At 39.6% G+C, this 22747-nt stretch overlaps 1 long non-coding RNA gene across 2 annotated transcripts in view; it reads left to right on the plus strand.

Annotated features, from left to right (window-relative positions):
• LOC111151013 overlaps positions 1–6503 on the plus strand; it is a 37096-nt gene extending 30593 nt beyond the window's left edge. Inside the window, exon 3 of one of the 2 annotated variants that reach the window (XR_002640833.1) lies at positions 4904–6503. This is a non-coding gene — a long non-coding RNA (uncharacterized LOC111151013). The remainder of the gene's footprint in view (positions 1–4903) is intronic. The other variant, XR_002640834.1, reaches the window with a different exon arrangement.
• Positions 6504–22747: the final 16244 nt, after the last annotated feature.

Raw genomic sequence — 22747 nt, forward strand, 5'->3', positions numbered from 1 at the left:
CAAAAGTCTAGAACCCAGTTTGACCTTGAGACATGGGAGGAGGGAACAATGAGGGGGAGCACAGGTGAGTGTTAGAGCCAGAAGATTCATTCCCACCAGGAAGTCTGTGTGTGGTGGGTGTGATGAGGGAGCAGGAAAGGTTCTTACAGGTAGAGGGAATAAGTCAAAGAGGGTACAGGAAACCACATGATATTTGCTGATGCTGCTTACTGAGTTTGAGTCACTGGATCCTCAAGTCTGAGTGGAGATGGGTGGGTGGTGTGGGACACAACTGGGACTGGGGCAGGAGCCGCATTTCCATCATGGGAGCTTATCCTGTGGGAAATGAGAGCCTGTGGGGAGGGCTGAGGGGGTCACTAGCACAGGGGGCTTTAGAACAATCATTCTGGCAATAGTGGGAGGAAGGAGAAGAGGAGGGCGATGCTCTTAGTGTCCAGAAACTGCTTAGATGGGGGCATCTGTGGACTTGGCCAGGGTATGGCAGTGATTTGGAAAGGACTGATGGCTCTAGAAGTGTTTTTCATTTAAAATTCTGAAGGTGCTGGAATTGTTAGGACACAGAAGACTAGGGAGAGGAAGGAGTCAGGGGCGGGGGAGAGCGAGATTTCTGGCTTTGGCGGTTGAGTGCATGGTGCTGCCTCCGACTCCCTTTAGTGTGGCAGGCTGCCGTGAGGGGCCTCTGTGGCATCTACTCTCTGAGAAGCCTGGAAATGAATCTCCTTCCTTTCACCCACGAGCAGCTAGATTGTCAGAGGCCTGAGAACTCAGCTCTGGTTCTAGCTCTATCCAGCGCTGTGAGGTGAGGGAGGCCCAGCCCGCAGATGAGTGTCTCCTCTGGCTCTTCTTCCTCATCTGCAGGTGGTGAAAGTGACCTCAGGCCTGGAATGTGCTGTTAGGGCCACGTTGGAGATAGAGGCCAAGGACCCTGGAGAGCTGGGCTTCTAGAGGGTGGCATTGTTCCTGCAATGGCTCCCTGTTCTTCTCCCCGCTCAGCCGTTTTCCAGAGTGTGAGGGAATGGTGGGGCTCTCCCTGGGAAGGCAAATAGAGCAGACCCTCTGAACTAGCAGGGGTGACTCAGCGTTTCTGAGGGTTTGTTTGTGTGTTTAACTTTGAGTCAACATTATTCTAACACCTTTTAGTTCACTTAACATTTACAGTGTATAGTAGGTGGCAGACAAGGGCACAGAGCCGGGAGGGGCCTTAGTGCTGGCAGGATCCCTTCTGGCAGCTCTAGGAAAGCCGCAGTGAGATCCCCCACTCCCCCGCCGCCACTCCGCTTGGCAACTTTTTTTTTTTAATGGTTGAAAAATTGAAGCAGATTTAGATATTTTCTATTAAAAGAAGAGAAAGGAATAAGGAGACCATAGTGAAATCTCCAACAAAGACACTGGTTGCGGTTCTCCATATGTGAAAGTCAAAAAGAAGCTAAGAAAATGATGTCTTCCCCCGACCTTAAAACATCCCCCTGCCCCCACCCTCACAGTATTTGCTATAAGCCACCAAGGCTCAGGGCTCACAGGTGGGGAAAAAAAAAAAAGTTCCTGAAACTGCCCTGGGACCAACACTGTTTCCTACCGGTGACTGTAAAGAGCTAGTGAGCCAGCGTTAGTACTTCTAGAAGAGTCAGAAGGTTTCACATGAATTTTTTAATGTTGGAAAAACCAGTCAGGAGAAAAAAAACATACCTTCTTTCCCCCCCTTCTTTTAATATCGTTTTCAGTAGCACAATGCATTTAAAGTAAGGCATAGTTTCCTCAGAGTAATATGGCCTCAGGACATGATTTAGATGGAAAATTTAAGTAAGATTAATGCAATTTATTATCCGACAGGATATCCCTACAAGCCACATGATTTGGCTGAATTTTAGATTCCCAATCTAATATTTCAGATGAGATTTCCAGATGGGTGTCCTATTCCTCTATTAGTTTAGTCAGGGTGATATAGAGTTTGTAAAACAGGAGAGGTTAAACTAGTTTTAACACTTGATTAATCATTGAAATTACTTTGTTACTGTTTGAATTCATTGACTTTTGTTTATTAAGTAACTCCCTAAAACCCAAAGCCAACACAAACTAGAGGCACATTTCCAGCTTTGCTAATTTATTTGATGACTTCTTCAAAGGAAAAAATTTTTTTAAAGTAGTAAATTTATGGTTACATTGAAAGGCTGTTCAATGCTTGCTCCTTGCCTTGAGAGAGAAAGTGTGGGCTTGTAAGATGGAAAGGAACACACACACACACCCTGAACACATACCCATATTCTAATTTCTTGGAAAATTTCTGGACAGATAAATCTTTGAAAGAAATTAGATGAATAATTATCAGAACTTTTGCTACTTCCATCAAGAAATAGATGGATAGCACAGAAACTGTTCGAGGTGACAAACCACATATATATTCCGCCATTTTATAAACCACTGGCAAGTCTATTAAGGGAGGTGAATTCCAGCACCCAGTGAGGCTGACTGAATGGAGGGATGAGCTTTGGGGAAAGCACCATAGAAATTAAGCATGCTCCTGCTGCCTGCAGGACTCAGCTCTTAGCATGAAGTGAAGGGGAAGGGGCTAATCCAGAGAATGGACAAAGCTCCAAACCAGAACTTCTTTTTGGGATATGAAAATTTCCTGAAGTCTGGGTTTGGTAAATTGATTACAATCTCTTCTCAGAGACCTATCAGGAGCAAAGTAGTGAGTTGCAGACATAAATTTGAATTCCAGAGTCTCCGACTAACCCAACTCATAAATGAATTCCTAAATGCTGACTGAGCCAGAAGACCCAGCTTTGGAAAACCACTTGGCAGGAATCATTAGTTTCAAAATGAGATGAACTGCTCTATTTAGCCCTCATTCAAAACTTTACAGAAATGCCAGATTTCCATAAACACAGGTTTCCTTGAATTTCCAGGGCTTTGATTAACTGGTAGATGAGGCTTTCTCACAAATGCAGATTTGTATGTAATATTCAGTTTGGACGAGATTGGGAGCTGGAAACCAACACAAAGTGTTCCCTCTCCTCCCTAAGTTGTTAACTCTTCCCTTGTTTTTCAGAAAGTGCTTTTTGTTACATGAGGTTTGGAGAATTAAAAATTAGTCTATGGTTTAAAAACATGGCTATAGATCATGTTCCTGTCATTTATGTCATCGTTTCTTAAGCCTTTCATGACTGATTGACAGCCCACTGATTTATAGTGTGTCTTTAATGCCCCAAAGGAATGAGAGAATTAAAAAATACACTTCTGTCTCTGCTGAAAAAGTCATAAAGTTGTGGCTTTCTACTAAGTAAAGAAGTTGCTTGCAAAGATTTTTTTTTGTCTTTAATATGTTTTTATTTTTCCTTTTATGGACATTTTTCTCCATTGATACTGGCACTTTAGGCAGGGGACACAAATTGGTGCAACATAGATCCACAGAGTTAAACTTTTTGCTGGTGGCCTGCCACCACCTCCTCCTTTTTTTTTTTTTTTTTTCTTTTTGGCTTCCATAGTCAAGTCAATAAAAACAAATAAATTTGGAAGGTAAATAGCCAATTTTTTGTATTCTGAGAAGCTGTTTCCTTCCAAGAGAGTGAGTTTGGAGCCCAGGACTGACTTAATTGACTGACTCCATTGCCTCTGTGGGCTTTTCCCATATTTCTTTCAATGTCTGTGGATTGTCCCTAGGATTTTAGACATCAGAGATTATAATGCAAAAAGAAAGTATTAGTTAAGCTAGTTAGGCTACCTCAGCCAGGTAGGATTTTTTGTCTCCAAAGAGCAGGGTTGTAAAGGCTAGATATAGGCTTGACTTAACAATAGGGTAAAAACACGGCAGTTAACAACAGTGTTGCCTTCACTTTTAGCCTATTCTGTGTAGTAGAAATTCAGATGTTTGTCACAAGGGATTGATTCTTACAGGTGGTTCTCTAGAAGTTCCGTTGCTTGTTAGAGGAGAGTGATCTAGAAGTCATCCTGAGGCAGTCTCCTCGGAGCAAGGTCGTGTTCTGGGCTGCAGGAGAGAATGAGCGTCCCCAAAGTCAGAATGACATGGATCGAGGGCAGCAGTCTCCGTGGTAGTTTTTCCAACTAGGACAGTTCAAGAACTTCACCAGAGATTTGTCATGAAACCACCACTCACTCAGGGTTGGACTAAGGCTTTGTCTGCAGTACCTGGTAGGCTGACCAGAGATAGCACAGTGGTGGGGCACTACCTGTGGATGGATATCTGTTAACTTCTGTCTCCTGCCCCTCATTCTCCCCTTCCTCATCGTATCATCATCGTCATCACCATCACCATCATCACCACATCATTTCCTGCCCTTAGCGACTCACTTAGAGGTTATGAAGGCAAAACATGATTTGGTTTGGCTGATTTCACCAGTTTCTTCTTGTCTTCCTTCTTCTTTTTCTTTCCCCTTTCCTTCTCTTTGAAGAACCCAAATGAAAAGGATAAGAGTTCAGGAACAGTCCCTTTTGAAGCCCACACAAACAGCTGTGTGCCAGGGATTTGGTTGCAGTGGGAGAGGGAGATGCTAAGCTAATTGGCAAGTACTCTGAATCTGCTACCTCAGGGGACTTTGGGGCTTTGACCTTGGAGCAACTTGCTGTACAGTGCAAGGGTCCTGAGACATTCTCTTCCTCCATTTGACAGAATGAGATGCCCTAGAACTGAGGGTTTTGTGAAAGAACAGAAAAAAGTATGAGGATGTTGGGTGGGGAGGGGAAGAGGACTAAGAATGTTAAGAGGACAGGCGAATTCACTCAATGGTAAATCTGCATTTCCATCTTCCACTAGGGCAAGACTCATGTGATTATATGAATGAGAGGCTTTGCTGCAGAGATCTTGGGTCATGTGTACTATACTACTGCAGAGGGCTATATTGCTATATGGATGTGCTTTTTGTGACTTGGTTATTTTCCTCTGGAGTCTAGGAGCCTCTACCGTTTGGTCCCCTCCTTTCTGTTGGACTGCTTTGTCAACTGTTGCCTGCCAGCGATTCGAGGATGACCATCTGCCACCATCTCTGCTCTGGGGACCTGACAAGAAGGAACCACATTCTTGCACTGCGAGGAAAGCTTAGTGGTTCTCCTCTACCTTCATTCCTTCACTGAAAATTCTTTTGTTGTTGTTACAAGTTTTTTGTATTCTAGGCACTGTACTAGACATCAGGAATCCATGGAATTTTAATCTACAGAGAAGACTGACATTAAGCAAGTCATCCTAAAGACATATAAATTACAAATGAGACAAGTTCTGTGAAGGTCAAGCCCCTGGCACAGCACTCACTATGCATCTAGCTTGCTCAGGAAGGTTTGGGATGTGACCATAGAGCTGAGTGTGTAGTTTGGGCAGGAATTAACTAGGTGTAGAGGACAGCGTAGAAGGTTTTGGTTAGAGAACTAGCTCATGCAAAAGCCTGTGCTCTCTCCACCAAAATCATACTGTGGTCTGTGTGTGGAGGTGTGGTGAGGCTGGACAGGCTCCCTTTCATCAGCTCTGAGTTGAAATTTGTCACCTGAATCTTGGAATCAGTTCTGCCACCTGTGCTTTCTGTCTTCTATGACCTGTTAGAGCCCTTTATCTTCTGGATCTAATCCCTCAGTATGCTCCATTCTGAAAGAAAAGCAGTACAAGGTGTAGGGTAGAGACACACAAAAAGCCAGCAAGTACATCTTTGTCTTTCTTTTGAGTCATGAGAGAATAAATCTCTTCGTTCCTTCAGACAAGAAATGCACACCATCACCACTGATGTCAGCCTTCCTGTTTATCATTTCAAACTTTAGCAATGTGGAACATTCAGTTGGGGTTGCTTTTGGGGGCATTGCCCCTTTAACTGAGAGTGGCATCTTTAAGAAGTGACAACTTCTACTACAGAGCCTACTAGAGTCTATCTTCTTTGTTTGCATTCCTTGACTTTTAGATTTGACTTATTTTATTGTTTATTTCATGATAGTTTCGGTTTTTCTAAAGTTTGGATTCTCCCCCGAAGAGCACTTCTCGAGATGCAGCCTTCAGTAACATTTCTTCTATTTTGATCCATTGCCTTGAACCCCTTTGTCCCTGGAGGCTGTTCTGAAAATAGTGTCCTATCTGGACACCCATCTCTCTGTATAATGACCCTCAAATCACGACGTGTTGAAGAGCAGTGTTTTGTCAACTATTTCTTAATGAATTTGTTTGTTGTTGTTCTGGTTTTTAAAAAAATCACATATTTGCTTTTGACAATTGAAAATATAGGAATAAGAAGCATGAATATTAAAGAAAGCCATACATGGAGAAATGATTGTTATAAATATTTTTGTGTATTTTCCTCTAATGTATGAATAAATGTTACATATTCATATGAATAGACATAATATATATTTTTATCTTGTATTTTTCATTTAACATGTGTAATAAGCATTTCCCATGTTAGTAAAATTATTTGTAAGCATTATTTTTAATGGCAACTAATATTATTATTCTAGTTAACCTAATGTGTCTGTTGTCATTTGTCATTTTGGCTACAATAAATGTTTTTGTGTTAAAATCCATATATTGGTTTGGGTTGATTTCCTTAAGGTAGAATCCAAGAAGAGGAATTACTTACTTGTTCCTTTATTCATCATTTATTGCTTTCTCCTTTTATATTAATCTTCTTGGTTCTATAATTCAAAAACATATATATAAAATAAATATATATAAATAATATATTATATATATAATTATATAATATAATAGATATATAAAATCCCTGTTTTCAAGGAGATTCAGCACTGTGCTAGATTAAAGGACAGGAACATTTTAGAGTTCTTGATACAGATTTTCAAGTCGCTTTCCAGGAATTTGGATCAATTCACTCTTCTGCTATACGGAAGAGTGTGTTCTAAGTTATTCTTCTAGTATCCCTTTCTTTTGAGAATTTGCTTTCCCTTCCACCTTGTGATTCACCTGCGGTTGCCATTGTACATTGCCTTCATGGACAATCAGGTAGAGTACTTCCTCCCTGACTTCCCCATATAGAAACAGTAACACAGCAGTTCATTCTGGGTCAGTATGGTACCCAGGCTGGGTACCATAGGTTTTTTGTTTTTTGTTTTTTTTTTAATAATTAGGAGAGTTTCTCTTTTTTCATTCAGAATTGTGAGCTATGAAGAGAACCAGGTACACTGGAAGTGCTGTTGGTCCTATTATCTAGCATGAAAAGACTACCTGCCTGGGAACTTGTCCGCCACATGGACACAGACTGAGGGATGGTGAAGGGAGAGCTGAATTCTGACTAGTAGGCAGGTCCACCTGTGACTCCAACCCCGTGAATGCTACTCCTCTATTTTTCACTTGGATGAGCCAACACATCAACTTCTTTTCTTTCTCTCCCGACTCCTTGTCTTTTCCTCCTCTGTTTTCTTTTTTGTTAAGTTGGTTTGAATTTAGTTTCTAACACTAGTAGAGAATCCTGACTGTACCTACATAGTCATTGTTATCACCTTAGAAAATGCTTTGAACATAAAAAAATTCCCATTCCCACAAGAAAAATTGTATATCTTTGTATGACATCTGTACACGCACATTTGTGCTTGAGCATGAGGCTAGGCATTTTTTCCTCATGTGTAAATACGTATTCATATTTTGGTTCATTTATCTACAATATTCTTAGTTTTAAAAGTATTTATTTAAAGCGTACTTGGCTGGCTCAGTCAGTACAGCATGTGACTTTTGATGTTGGGGTTGAGTTTGAGCCCCACAATAGGTGCAGAGATTACTTAAAAGTAAAATAAAATTAAAAAACTTTACTTAAGCTTATTTCATACTTAATATATATAGGATCAGTGTTTGCGGAAGTACTTTCCCCACATAGTTATTTGTTTATATCATGAGCTTTTATCTAGAAAAATTCCTCTTTTTTGGGTAATATTTCACTCATTTTTTAATAAAAATTTAAATGTTTTGTGAATTTTATTTATTTTTCTTTGCAAGCTTTCCCACTGTTTTTAAATTTAAGATTCTCTTCTTCATAGAATTTTGGTGTTTTCACATATAAACATTCAGAACTTATTTTAGTGTGCTGATTTGAATTCAGTTTTCATGTTGATTTTTTTTCCCTCCCTAATTGGTATTTTTTTCCGATGTCACTGTTGAATAATCAGTTAATTTCCAATTGACTTATAATGCCTTGAAGAAAATTATATGCTATGTTTGTATAAACCTGAGAACATGTGATAAGTTTTTTGGGGGGAAGTTTATGACCTATATATAAGGTTATTTCTAAGTCTCTGCGTATAATAGGATTTTTGTTCTATTTTAGGTCTTTAGCCACATAGAGACAGATAGCTATCATTGTCCCTAGCATCACTTCCGGTTATACTGGAAGTAAAATATTTCATTTCTTAATGATTTATTCTACAGAATTCCATATTGACAAATACCACTTACTGAGTTTTCCCATGTCCTAGACACTCTGCTAAATTTTAATCTTTATCACGACTCTGTGTGGTAGATATTGTTGTTGGGACTTTGATGTTTAGTTCTCTGACACATTTTGAGTTAACTTTTATAAGTATGTGACAATAGACCATCTTACATATTTTGAACTCTTATTTTGATCTGTCTGTTGATAAAAATACCATACTGTCTTGATTACTATAGATTTATACGTAGTCTTAAAATAAGGTAGTGTAAATATTCCAATTTTATTCTTTTTGTTTCAAAAATTTTAGTTAAAAGGTGATTTATATGATCTGAAGAGCAACCAGAGTATTTCTACACCCTTTGAATTTCTGTGTGAATTTCAGAATCAGCTTATCAATTTGTACATAATAGCTTATTGGGATTTTGATTGTGATTATGTTGTATCTGGTCATGAATTTAGGAAGAATTTACACCCTAAAATTATTTTCTTATTTGCTAGTACTTGCCAGTGAATATTCTCTTATTATGTTACAGGATCTATAATGTCTCCTGTCTGATTTCTGATATTGGCTTATATCACCTCACTTTTTTTCCTGGATGTTTATCAAATTTGCTTATCTTCTCAAAGAATATACTTTTCGTTCAATAAATTTTTATTTTTCTATTTTCTGTTTCATTGATTTCTGCTCTTTTATTATTATTGTTATTAATTTGCATTAGCTGTTCTTTTCCTTGTCCCTGAAAGTGGATATTAGAAGAGTTGATTTGAGACTTCTCTTTCTAATACAAGCACTTAGCACTATACATTTTATTATTCTAGCTGTACTGCTACAAATTTTGATATGTCTTGTGTACATTTTTATCCCACAGGAAATACATCCTAATTTTCTGTTAATTTCTTCTTTGACCCATGGGTTACTTAAAAGTGTATTATTTAGTTTCTGAATCTGGGGAGATTTTGCAAAGGCCTTCTGTTACCTCTATTTAATTTAATTTTGTTATGGTCAGAGACCTTTCCTTGTATGATTTATGTATTTTTAAATTTGTTGAGACATGCCTTATGGCTTAGAATATGGTTGATTTTGGTAAATATTTTGGGTGCACTTGGAAAGGGTATTTTGCTGTTGCTAGGTAGAGTGTTCTCTAAATGCCAGTTCAGCAAAGTGAAGTAAAAAATAATGTTTGTCTTCTAACTCTTTAGTAATTTTTCTTTTTGTGCATGTACTTGTTCCATCATTTACTGAAAGAGGTGTTGAAATATCTGACTCTATTTGTGGATTTACTTATTTTTCCTTTCACTTCTCTAAGTTTTTGCTTCATATATTTATGAATCTATTATTAGCTGCATAAACATTTAGGATTGATATGTACTCCTGATAAAGTAACTGCTTTCTTACTATGAAACAAACCTCTTTTTCTCTTGTAATATTACTTATAGCAATCTGCTTTGTCTGATATTGAGATAGTCACTTCCATTTTCTTTGATTAATACTAGAATGACATATCTTTTTCTATTCTTTTACTTTCAAACTATTTGTGTCTTTATATTTAAATTTCATTTCTTGTAGTTAGTGAATAGTTTTCTTTCTTTTCAGTTTAGTGTTTGTTTTCCAATCTGGTAACCTCTGCCTTTCCTTGTTATGTTTAGTTCATTTACATTTTAAAATGATTATTGATATGATTGCTGTTTATTTGCTGTTTGCCCCATCTGCTTCTCCTCTTTTCTGTTTTATTTTGGATTAGTTGTATATTTTTCTCCTCTTTTCTCTCTTATTTTGGATTAGTTGCATTTTTTATGATTCCATTTTATCTTTCTAAAACATTTTTTAAAAGAGATTTTATTTATTAGAGAGAGAGAGAGCACAAGTTGAGGGAGAGGCAGAGGAAGAGGGACAAGCAGACTCCTTGTTGAGTGGACCCCTCAACCCTCATCCAGGGGGTCGATCCCAGGATCCTAAGATCATGACCTGAGCTGAAGTCAGATGCTTAACCAACCTAGCCACCCAGATATCCCTCCATTTTCTCTTTTTTCCTGTTTTTTCTCTTTTTTAGATACACCACTTTTAAAATATTTTTAGTGATTGATTTATGGCTTATCATGTCTATCTTTAGCTTATTACAGGTAATATACCATTTTACATCAAGTATAGGAACTTATAAAACTGTAGTTCCATTTCTTCCTTTCCTACCTTAGAATTTTTATTATCATACATTTTACTTCTCCATATGCTGTAAGCCCAACATTACATTTAAAAATGATTTTTGCTTTAAATTGCCATTAAAAAAGAGATTTAAGATAATTATAAACAATTATTTATATGTAAACATATTTTGCATTTCTGTCACTTTGTATTCCTTTATATTCATCCAAATTTCTAGCTACTGTCTTATTTCTGCCTGAGGGACTTTGCTTCACATTTCCTGTAATACAGTATTTGGGTGATGCATCCTTATAGATTATGTATTTCTAAGAAAACCTTTACTTTATGTTCATTTTTGAAAGGCATTTTGTCTGAGTATAGAATTTTAGGTTGATAGAGCCCCTCCCAGCTCCACTCCCCAGGACTTTGAAGCTGTTGCTTCACTGTTTTTTGGCTTACACTGTTTCTGACAAGAAGCCTGTAATTCTTATCTTTGTCCTCTTGAGGTAATATGTCATTTCTTTTCTCTGGTTTTTACAAAGATTTTTCTTTTTATTACTCACTAAATAATTTGATTATGGCATGTGCTGGTGTAATTGGCTTCATTTTTCTCCTTAAGATTTTGTGAATTTGTTGGGCCTGGGTGTTTATAACTTCATCATATTTTGAAAAGTTGTCATCATTATTTCTTCAAATAGTTTTCTTTAGTCTTTTCTTTTTCTCTTTCCCCTGGGACTCTGATTACATATGTATGAGGTTGCTTCATGTCCTACAGTCCCCTGATAATTTTTCAATTTCTTCTGCAGTGTACAAAATGTTGGCAATCCCATTTGGTATATTTTTCATCTCGACATTGTATTTTTTTTTTTTTTTGAGAACTTTGATTTGGATCTCTTAAAATATCTCCTATAACTATCCTTCCACAGCTATATCCCATGATCTTCATAAATATCTTCCATCTATCCTTATCATGCTCCTGCTTTTCTCTATCATCTGAAACACATGGGGTTTATTTATAAATAACTGCTTCTATCTAGTGATTCCATTATCTGTGTTCTTCCTCTCTGAATGTGTTTCTATTGATTGATTTTATTCTTCCTTATGAACTCACTTCCTGTTTCTTCACATGCTTGGTAATTTTTTCATGGGTTGTCAGATTTGTGAGTTTTACATTGCTGCGTGCGAGATTTCTTCTCTCTCCTTCTCTTTTTCTTTTATATCCCTGTAAATATTCTTTTAGTTTTGTACTGGGATATGTGTAAGTTATTTGGAAATAGTTTGTGGCTTGCTTTGAAGCTTTGTCAGATGGATCCATAGACTATAAGTCTGAGTCAATACTCTTTTGAGGGTCTAAGTCCAGTGCCTCATATGTTATGAGGTCTGTCTTTAATTGCTAAGGCTGCCATAATAAAATACCACAGGCTGAGTTGGTTAAAAAACAAGTATTTATTGTCTTACAGATCCAGAGGCCATGATCAAGGTGTCAGCAGGATTGGTTTTCCGAGTTTTCTCTCTATAGCTTGCAGAGGGCTACCTTCTTGCTGGGTCCTTAACACAGTCTTCCCTCCAGGTATGCATATCCATGGTGTTTTAAATTATGTCCATATTTCCTCTTCCTATAAGGATAGAAGTCATATTGGACGAGGGTCCATCCTACAGGCCTCAGTTTAACTTAGTCTCCTCTTTAAAGGCCCTAGGTCAAATGCAGTCACATTCTGAGATACTAGGGTTAGGGCTTCAGCATATGAACTTTAGGAGAACACAGTCTTTCCACTCTGCTTGGTGGGACCACTACCTAGTCTTGCATGAGCTCTGGTCTTGTGTGAGTTTTGCTTGCTTTTTCTACCTTTTCTCCCCTGGCCTTGATAGTTTCTTCATAAAGTTTTGCTGATCAGTCTTCAGTCAAAGACTCAAAGATACTCAGGGCTCCCATGCTCTAGGCAATCTTTTCTCTTTCTTTAGGATTCTTCTCTGTGCATTTTAGCCACTTTGGACTCCTCTAAGAGGAAAGAATCTTCTGTCTTCTCAACTCGGGCACCCACTAGGCTCAGTTTGACTTTTTCCTTCCTGCAGTGCACCCTGAAATCGCTTTCCAGGCCATGATATGCAGCACCTGGAGCACTCACCATGCCTGCTTCCCATTTCCAGGGATCAGTATCCTGTCCTGTCTGTTGTCTGAAAATGACTATTTCACCTATCATTCCTGTTACCCGATTGTTTAAGTTGGGAAGATTAATCTAGTCTGTTATTCTCTCATGCCAGACATAGAAGTCAGCAAAACACCTTTTATTATTGTACTATTAGTATGCCTACACATAATATTACACCTGCTTATAATTTGTTTTTTTCCTTTATTTATTTGCTAATCCTTACTGAGATCTTGCTTTGCCCTAGACTTTATTAGTCACTGCAAACAGTTAATAAGACATCTTACTTGCGCTGAAGAGATTGTCAGTATGGTGACAAGGCAGACTTATATACAGATAATTACAAAACTAAGCTGTGATAGAATTTTTGATGGTCACCAATTCTTATCTCAGTGTTCATGCCTTTTTGCAATGTGACTGCTGCTCTTCTCCACACCCTTAAATCTGGACTAGACCTCTGAAGGCGAGAAGATATTGTCAGAGTTTTACAGCTTGAACTTGTAAGAGACTCGCAGCTCCCACTTCTGCCCTCTTGGGTTGCTGTCTGAGATCTCCACGCAAGGACAGCAGAATGGCCTAGGGGAGGCTCAAGGTCACATAGTAAAGAACCAAGACCCCCCAGTCAATAGCCCTTAGCAAGTGCTAGCACAGCAGACCCTCCAGATGATATAGCATTGGGACTGAGCCTTGTGATTAGCAGAAAGACATCCCTGACCAACCCACAGGGTCATAAAAAATAATTTCATAAAATCATTTTTCTTAAGCTGCTAAATTTTGGAGTGGCTTGTTTCACAGGGAAGTTTAACTGTGACAGAAGTGATGTGATCTCTTCCCAGAAAATGTCTCCCTTAACCCCATCCTTCGGAAAAACTGCCATCTGTGATGTTGGAGGTATTTGTTTTCAGGCCATTCATTTGATGCTCAGTGCACATTTCTTTCTATGGCCATGTGCCACATCATCTTTCTGTTGTGTGTCCTTGACTAAACCAAAAGCTTTTTAAGGACAAGACCTTTTTCTTAATTGCATTCCGCTTGCTTTGACAGGAGTGGCAGTTCCAAAAAATATTTGATGGTATTGATAATAATTTTTAAAAATCACATTTCAATAAGCTTATGAATTTCCCTGGGAACCTTGGTTGAACAGATCCTATAAATACTTAGAAGGGTTCTAGGAAGCGTTAGGCACTGTGATTTCTGAAGCATGATTATTATTATTATTATTATTATTTAAATGATCACAACGACTCTATGAATAGTATCCTCACTTTACAGTTACAGTATCTGAGTCTTAGAGAAGGGAAATCCTTGTTTAAAAACATATACAGTTGATAAGTGGCAGAGCTGAGATGAGGACCCAGGTATCCTGACCTCAAGGACAGAGCTTTTTACAGCAACTACTCAGAAACAGGCAGGTAAAATGACTTCTAATTTGTCTTAAGAGCTGTGCGTGGGGATACCATTGGAATGAAAGCATGATAGGACCTTCTCCTTCATGGGTCTTGGCGCAAAGCATATTATAGGAAATGTGAATTAGCATAGGGCCACTGAGGTATGGAGGGTATGTGATCAGACTACATTTGGGTGACAGGCTCTCCTCAGGGATTCCCAGCCCGCCTTCCCCAGGAGGAGTAGGGTTGGGTTGATGTTACCCTAATTTCTGACCATTTGACTTCCTTCCTTACTGAGCCCCAGGGCCAAGTTTCAGGCAGTAGCAATGCAGGGTCATCCAGTGGAATGTTTTCCAACCAATTCAGCAGGATCACTGGGGTAAAGAGGATAACTGGGTGGAAAACACTTCTATTTGACACAGTTTTGGGGTGCTCTTAATGCAACTGAACTATGAATATAATAAGTCTCTGAGACCTTCTGGGAAAAAAGCAGTTTGGGTTAGCCCCCATGACCATATGGTTATGAGGAGAACACAACATTCAAATGACAGAAAAACACATGGACTTCTTGTCCTTATGGTTTTTCCTTTAGAAAGGATCTGGGATCCTTTATGATACATGTAGAAATAAGTCTAAGAGAAAAATTAGAAAAAAATCAGTGACCAGAGAGAGGTAACTGTTTTCGAAAGCGTGAAAAATTTAGTTAAGTCGATGCTAAAAAACTGATCCGTTCAGTTAATAATGATGGTGATAATAATGTTAATCATAACTAATGTATATTAAAGGCTAACTTGGTGTCAGGTTCTATGTGAAACCCTGGGTTTAGTAGTAGTGACATTAACAAATAAACAAACAGATAGGTGTCCGTTCATGGAATTTGCAACCTCGTGGAAGGAGACAGACTTGAAACAAATAATTGCGCAAGTAAATATATAATTAGAAATAATGGTAAAAATGATGAAGGAAGAGCTGGGTGTGGGGATTAAAAAAATGAGAACAATACAAGTTGGATTGGGGGTCAGGAAAGGCCCAAGATTTGACTAAAGCCTTGGAACCCAGAAAAACTGGAATGGATGGAACCAGTCTGAATCTGTGCCAGGCATAAGAGAAGAGGAAGACATCAAGCCCCAGGAGAGAAAATTCTGCTGTGCCTCTCAAATGCGTTGGTTAAGACGCTTCCAGCTCTGGAAGTAATTGCAAAAAGTACGAAAACCATTTAGTCATGTGAAGTCAAACAGCTATCAATGATATTGATTCCCTGTGTCCCCTCTCAAGGTGGGATTGCATGGCCCTGACCTCTATCCAGGACAGGTGTACGGGCAGTGACAAACCATTGAGTAGGACGGGGCTGTCGTGATCATCCCCAAGACAGCCATTCTCCAGGCCATGCTGTGACTTGAATGTCAGTATTCGTATTTTCTGTGAAATAAGCCTCAATTCCTAAACATTTGAAAATCTGTCCTCCAGGAGCCATTTTATGAACCACCAAGGAGGACTGAACAGGCTGTCCTGACCGGCCTCAGAAGCCACAAATCGGGCTGGCTCTGCAGTGAGTCACTCCTGTCCAGGGCTCACCGTTCCTCTTGGAGGAAAGAGGATAGTCATCGTGATCTGCTCTCCGAGAACCTAATCCTTAACTGTTCTGCAGAAATTGTCACTCTGTTTCTGGCCAAGTTCTGTCCTCTTTGGCAGTGGAGTGGAAGATCAGCGGGGGGCAGGCTGGTGGCAGTTTGGAGTGACTCTCAGTGGGAACTGACTGAGCATATAATTATATCATGAGTCAAGCTCTCTCCAGGGATGTAAGACGACCAGAGGAAAATGAAATAACATTATATCCCACATGAATAGAGTCATTGGTGGAGAAAGCTGACTCCTGAGAAAGACTACTCAGGCTAAGAAGTTTCCCAGCACTTAAATGCCTCATGACTGTCCTCACCCCCCTTCTTTTAAAAACGAAGGGATTAAATGGGTACAATTTACAATTTATGCCTCTGTCTTAAACTTGGATGAGCAAGTGACCAGGCAACAGTCCGCATGGATCGATAACCTTAATCACAGACAAAAAAGACATTTATATGGAAAATCGCATGCATCTTTCAGCTCCAACCGAGCACTGTTTACTCGAGAAGACACGAGACTGACAAATGCCGCAGTGGGAATTACAAAGTACTTTTTCCTCCCTACGCCACTTCCAAAGGTATATTTTTATGGATCCAGGAATAGCAGCCTGTTTGTCTGGCTTGTACTGGTTCTCCCTCTTGTTTCTTTTTGGTCAACATCCAAAGAATTAGCCTGTTGACACAGGGGCGACCTCCTCACTGAAGCTAAATCAGTATGAATGGCACTCACTTTCCTCCACGGCCTCTCCCTGCTTCCCAGATGATAAAATTAGCCAGGGGACTTTTGATCAGTTCACCAGAGAAAAACAATTACAGGGCAGCCCCAGCATGGCTTCTGTGGTTAGAAACATCAAAACAAGAATGACACCCTTTTCAGATGATTTCCAAAAAGGGTTATTTTAGAAACTGCAGAAATGAGGAAATGCTCAGAGTGGGAGAGAAGATGTCGATTTTGATATTTACCTGCCTTCAGTCCTTCTCAGTGTTCCTGAAGGAAGCAAGCGGGAAGGTGGAGCTGGTGGCAGGATTTGGGGGGTTAAGCGGAAGCTTCTAGAAAGATAGTGCAAGCTGGAGGCTGTCCATCCTGGGAGAAATCAGTCAAGATAAGCATTTTGAGTTCAGTTTCTATTTATTCAATGTTTAATATCCTATTTGGACACTGAAGTTATTTACTGGAGGGTGAAGAATTGTAGAAGGAGAAGTACTTGAAAAAGATTGGCATTTGGGCTTCCCACGTACTCTTGGGAGGTGGTTGTCCTTGCAGGGAACTCTGCCTCTCCATGAGAAATGGGTAACATGATCAACGAGGAACACACCTACACATCCTCATCCTCAGAAATAAGGATGGAGGCTACTCGGCATTAACATGGCTCCTGTGTTAATATCCCTGAAGTGGATATCAAATCAGTCACTCAATATTTATTGGCTGTCTACTGGGTATTTATGTAATTACTATGAGGAGGAACTAGAGCACTGTAGGAATCTAAAAAGAAGACTCTGCTTAAAAAAAAAAAAAAAAAGCCTGTGTCTAATAGAGCGGTCAATGTACATGTTCTATTTCTTTCTTTCTTTTTAAGATTTTATTTATTTGACGAGAGAGAGAGAGAGAGAGAGAGAGAGAGATCACAAGTAGGCAGAGAGACAGACAGAGAGAGAGGGGGAAGCAGGCTCCCTGCTGAGCAAAGAGCCCAATGTGGGACTTGATCCCAGGACCCCGAGATCATGACCTGAGCCGAAGGCAGGGGCCTAACCCACTGAGCCACCCAGGTTCCTCTCTTTCTTTTCTTTTTCTTCTTCTTTTTTTTTAAGATTTTATTTATTTATTTGACACAGAGAGAGAGAGAGAGAGTTAATGAGAAAGCACAAGCAAGGAGAGCAGCAGGCAGAGGGAGACGGAGAAGCAGACTCCCTGCTGAGTGAGGAGCCTGACTCAGGGTTTGATCTCAGGACCCTGGAATCATGGGCAAAGGCAGACGCTTAACTGACTGAGCTACCCAGGTGCTCCTACAGTGTTTCATTTCTTAATGAAGGAACTCTGTGTAAGTATAAGCAGACCCTTGTTCTTTTGCTTCCTTCCTCACTCTCCAGGTCCAACCTACACTGAAAATCTCTTTGGTGATATTAAGAAGGCTTAGAAGGTGTAGCTAACTGGTCTAAATGGGTCTCCACATGGGGTGCAATCTTCCCATCCCTTTCTCACGGACCATAATGATTTTCAATTTAATTCCAACGATTAGCGATTCATTTCGTTGTATATTGCAGGAATTTCTTAGTTTTCTGAGTCATCTGTTACCATAGTTCTTCTGAGATAACTTATTCTCTTGCATTTCACGTTTCTAAAATTGAGATGTACCTTGAAGCCAGTTGATATGTGTGTGTAACCTGGAAGTGTTTTCATCCCCCTATATAGTTATGGAACTGATGAAATTGATTAATATTGAGGAAGTAAGGGAAAAGATAAGTAGGATCTCGAGGTAAAGGACTTCTGAGGTAAAGGTGTATTAAGGACTAAATTATGTCCCCTGAATTCATATACTGAAGTCCCAACTTCAAATATCTCAGAATCTGACTGTGTTCAGAGATAGGGTCTTTAAAGAGGTAAAATGAGATCACAGGAGTGGGCCCTTATTGAGTATGACTGGTATCCTTATAAGAAGGGATTTTTAGGATGAAGACATACACAGATGGAAGTCCACATAAAGACACAAAGAGAAGAAGACCATCTGTAAGCCAAGACAAATGACCCTCAGAGGAAACCAACCCTGTTGAGACCTTGATCTTAGACTTGTAGCCTCCAGAACTATAAGGAAATAAATTTCTGTTGTTCAAGTGTGGCACTTTGTTATGGTAGCCCTCACAAACCACTCCAATGTGTTATTAGTTAAAGGCTAGGGTGAAGAGAGCTTTCTAGGCAGCAAGGCCTGTGGGAGAGAGCCCAACTCTCCTTTCTCCAGAGGAAGAAGTTTAGAAATTCTTTATCTAAATGTCAAAGAATGACCATTTCTCAGATGTCAGACCTCACTGCAAGGATGAGCACCAGTTCCTTCTCTAACTTTATAAAATGGCAGAGGAACACTAGTATAAAATGGCAGATGACGATGCTTAGTTTTGTCATTTTGCTTTTTCATCAAATATCAGCTTTCTCCAGAGGCCTCCTTCATCCCCAGAATTTCATTCTGACTGGTCAGTTTTTCCTTCCTCTTTTACCTGATTGTGGCTGTTTGTATATAAAGCCAAAATAGCAGGTCAGTTTTGTCAAGTCATGTGGGAAAAGAGATCACTCAGATTGGCTGGTAATATACAGGTACAATTGTAGACACTGTCCTGAAAAGAGCCTTTTCTTTTTCCATCCTCTTTTCCAAGCTTCTTTTCCGAATATTCTCTTTTAAAATTGTCAAACCATTATTTATAGGATCTCTGCAAAATAGCTTTAGATGCTCTTGGTAGAGGAGATGTGGTAGGGAATCAAATTAGATTGGGTCACAAGGGAAAGTGTCTGTAAGAAATATGAATGGGACCCAGGGGAAATGAAAATTGAAGAGAAACCAGACTTGAGCTGAAAATTCTTTATTTTGCCAAGTTGGACTTGGATTATGTCATCATATGTAATTTCAAGGAATGGGCAAACTAATTTGGATAAAAGAAAAAGTGATCTGACTTGTGTCCCAAAGCATGAATTGAACCAGAGAGAGAGAATTTTCTTGGCTGCAAAATAAATATTCTTACTATCTTCTTTGCTATGTTATTCATTCTCATGAAACTCATTGCTTTTCATGCTAAATGAGATGCAAAATGCTGGAATTACGTAAAGAAAATCATTTTCGGCGTATGTATTATTTCCTCACAACTTAGTATTAAAACTCTTGTATTTCATCTAACTAAAAGGGAGATGTTCTTCCTTATTAATAGCTGCAGGATATATACCATTTATCTATACCTCTTCTTCTCACCTAAAATTGTATTTGACATTTCTTTTGTATTTTGTAAAAAAAGTTCAGCACCGTCTTGAGTACTTTGCAGATGTATCAGTTCACTATTGCTGTGTAACAAATTAACTCAAAACGTGGTGTCTTAAAACAATAAAAAAATTAGCTCATGATTCTGTGGATCAGCAATTTAAGCTGGGCTATTTTGGTAGCACTATTTTTCCGTGCCAGAGTCGGCTGGTCCCAGCTGGGGTTCATTCATGCTTCTGCAGCAACTGTTAGAAGAGCTGAACCTGCCTGACTATTAGCCCAGGTGCCCTCAGCTCTCCTCTGGTTGTCCCCTAACTGACAGGATGGCCTGGACTTGTTCCTGTGGCAGCTGGGTTTTAAAGCAGCAGCAGGTAAGCTTCCATGTAAGCTTCAAAGCTTTTTTATGACTCTGCTAATGGATCCCATCAAGTGTGCTAACGGTCCGGTCCGCGGGCCAAAGGAAGTCCGGTGGCTGAGCCCAGAGTCAGAGTGGGAGGCCGTTGCCAGAGGGCGTGGACACAGGAAGGGTGAGTAAATTGGAGCTGTTGCTGCTGTCAGTCCACAAGAGTAGGTATTTCGAAAGTCTGATAATGAGAGTCAAAAGCATTTAATTTCTCCTATTTCATAACTTATTGTGTGGACAAATGTAGTAACTCTTACATTGCCAAGGGACATATATGCCATCATTCAAATAAGATTTCTTTTACTTCTGAAAGCAAGAAATTAGAGAAAACCAGTGAGGGATTGAATATTTGTGTCTCCTGAAAATGCATGCTGAAGACTTAGCTCCCAGTGAGGCTTTATTTGAAGATGGGTCTTCTAAATAAGTAATTAAGATTAACAAAAGGTGGGGCTGTATTCTGCCAGAATTAGTGTCCTTATAAGAAGAGACACCAGAGGGGTATCTTGGTGGCTCAGTCAGTTAAGCATCTGCCTTCAGCTCAGGTTGTGATCTTGGGGTGCTGGGATCAAGCCTCACATTGGAGTCCCTGCTTGGTGGGAAGTCTGCTTCTCTCTCTCCCTTTGCCCCTCCCCCTGCTTGTGTGCTCACTCTCTCTCAAATAAATAAATAAATAAATAAATAAATAAAATCTTTTTTTAAAAAAAGGAAAAAGACAGCAGAGACCTCACCCTCTCTCCCTCCCTTTCTCTCTGTGTATGCACACTGAGTAAAAGGCCATGTGAAGACACGGTGTAAAGGCAGTCAACATCTGTAGGCCAGGCTAGAAACCAAATTTGCTGGCACTTTGATCATGGATTTCTAGTCTCCAGAACTGTAGAAATAAATGTTTAAACTACCTGGTCTGGGGTGCCTGGGTGGCTCAGTTAAGCATTCGCCTTAGACTCAGGTAATAATATCAGGGCCCTGGGATCCAGCCCCATGTCAGGCTTTATGCTCAATGGGGAGGCTGCTTTTCCCTCTCCCTGTGTGCTCTCCCTCTCCTCTCTCTGAAAAAATTAAAAATAAAATAAAATAAAATAAAATAAAGCACCACAGAAGACTGTGGTCTTCTGTTATGACAGCTCCAGCAGACTAATACAAAACTATAGAAGAAAAAATCTCGACCAGAAAAATGTTAGATTTTTAACTAGACATTGTACATTTGAGACCATTAAGCTTTTTTTGGTGATAAAGTCAGTCAATTAATCAATCAACCAACCAACCAATCAATCAAGGACACTGGAACCACCTGTATCCTGTTCTAAAAAAGTTTAACAGTTACCTTAAACTTACATAATATTATATGTTGATTATATCTCATAAAATATGAGGAAAAAGTAACAGTTAACATATATTAAGCATTTAACCATTTGTCTGGCACTTTACTCATATTACAGTCTTTAATCTTCTCCACTAGTCTGAGATGATTATTCTTATCATTTTGCAGGTGGGAAAGCTTAGGTCTAGAAAAGTTATTTATCTTGAATAACACCACCAATAAATGGCTGATTGGGCACTTAAACCGTGGTCAGTCTCCAGCATCGCTCAAGGTTCACTGCTCTCTGTGCATGTTGTCACTCCCCAGAGCTGCTTCAAACACCCTCCAGGGAGGAGGCAGTGGTGTCTGTAGAGGATATGAGTTTTGTTTTTTTTTTTTTTTTCTAAGTAGGCTCCACGCCCAGGGTGGAGCCCAATGCGGGGCTTGAACTCAAGACCTTGAGATCAGACATGAGCTGAGATCAGGAGTCAGGTGTTCAACCGGCTGAGCCCTCAGGCACTCTGGGAAATGACATTTCTACTTGAGTGTGTCCTGTTCTTCTTGCCAGAACTCCTTTCTCCCCTCTGTTCCAGCTTCTTTGGATGCCCAAATTCATTCTACTTTTGTCTCTATGTCTGGTGCTTGTTCTAGCTGGAAAAGAGTTTAACAGTGCCAAGTGTCTTTGGCCAGGGAGGAAGTTAACTGTTCTTTTTACCTGGGTTACTGTTAACCCTTGTCAACGAATCCAGCAGAGGAGGACAGTGAGGCTGTGCTGAAGAACCTCCCCACGTCCCCACCCCCTCACCCCCTCACCCCCCCCATCTAGGAGTTGTCCATCAGAAAGGGAAGGCATTTAAGAGGGACAATGCAGAGGGAGGAAGTCACATTTCTGAGAGTAGATGGTAGTGTTAACAAGGGCCAGCTAGGTTTAAAGGCAGGGGGAGAGGTTTTAAGGCTCTTAAATATCTATATCTATCTATCTATCTATCTATCTATCTGTCATCTATCTTATATATAGTCAGTGGCCTGAGACATTTTAACTAGGTCTTTTATATTCCTCTATGAACGTAAACCAATGTGAATTCCTTGCTCTCTTGAGTAAAGGGTATATAACTGGAGGAAAATTAGGTTATTAAAACAAACACCTCAAACACATGACACAATGTGGAAAAGAATGGGATATTATGCAAATGATCAGGGTTTTTGTCTCCTTTGGTAGCCACTGATTGGGAGGAGGGCTGGGACTAAGGGATGTGGGAAAACTAAAAGGACACATCATTGTTTACTCTTCAGGGGAAAGAGTCCAGAGCAATTACCAAAGCCGCCAGGGCAATTAGAGACCCTGAGGGAACTCTGGTAATGTTTTTTGGCCTTAGTAGAAAGTAACTGGAAAAAATGAGTCCACATGGTTAGTGCAGGAAATCTCGGATC

This window comes from Enhydra lutris, unplaced genomic scaffold, assembly GCF_002288905.1.
Source record: "Enhydra lutris kenyoni isolate GAN:26980312 unplaced genomic scaffold, ASM228890v2 scaffoldscaffold25, whole genome shotgun sequence".
Lineage (NCBI taxonomy): Eukaryota > Metazoa > Chordata > Mammalia > Carnivora > Mustelidae > Enhydra > Enhydra lutris.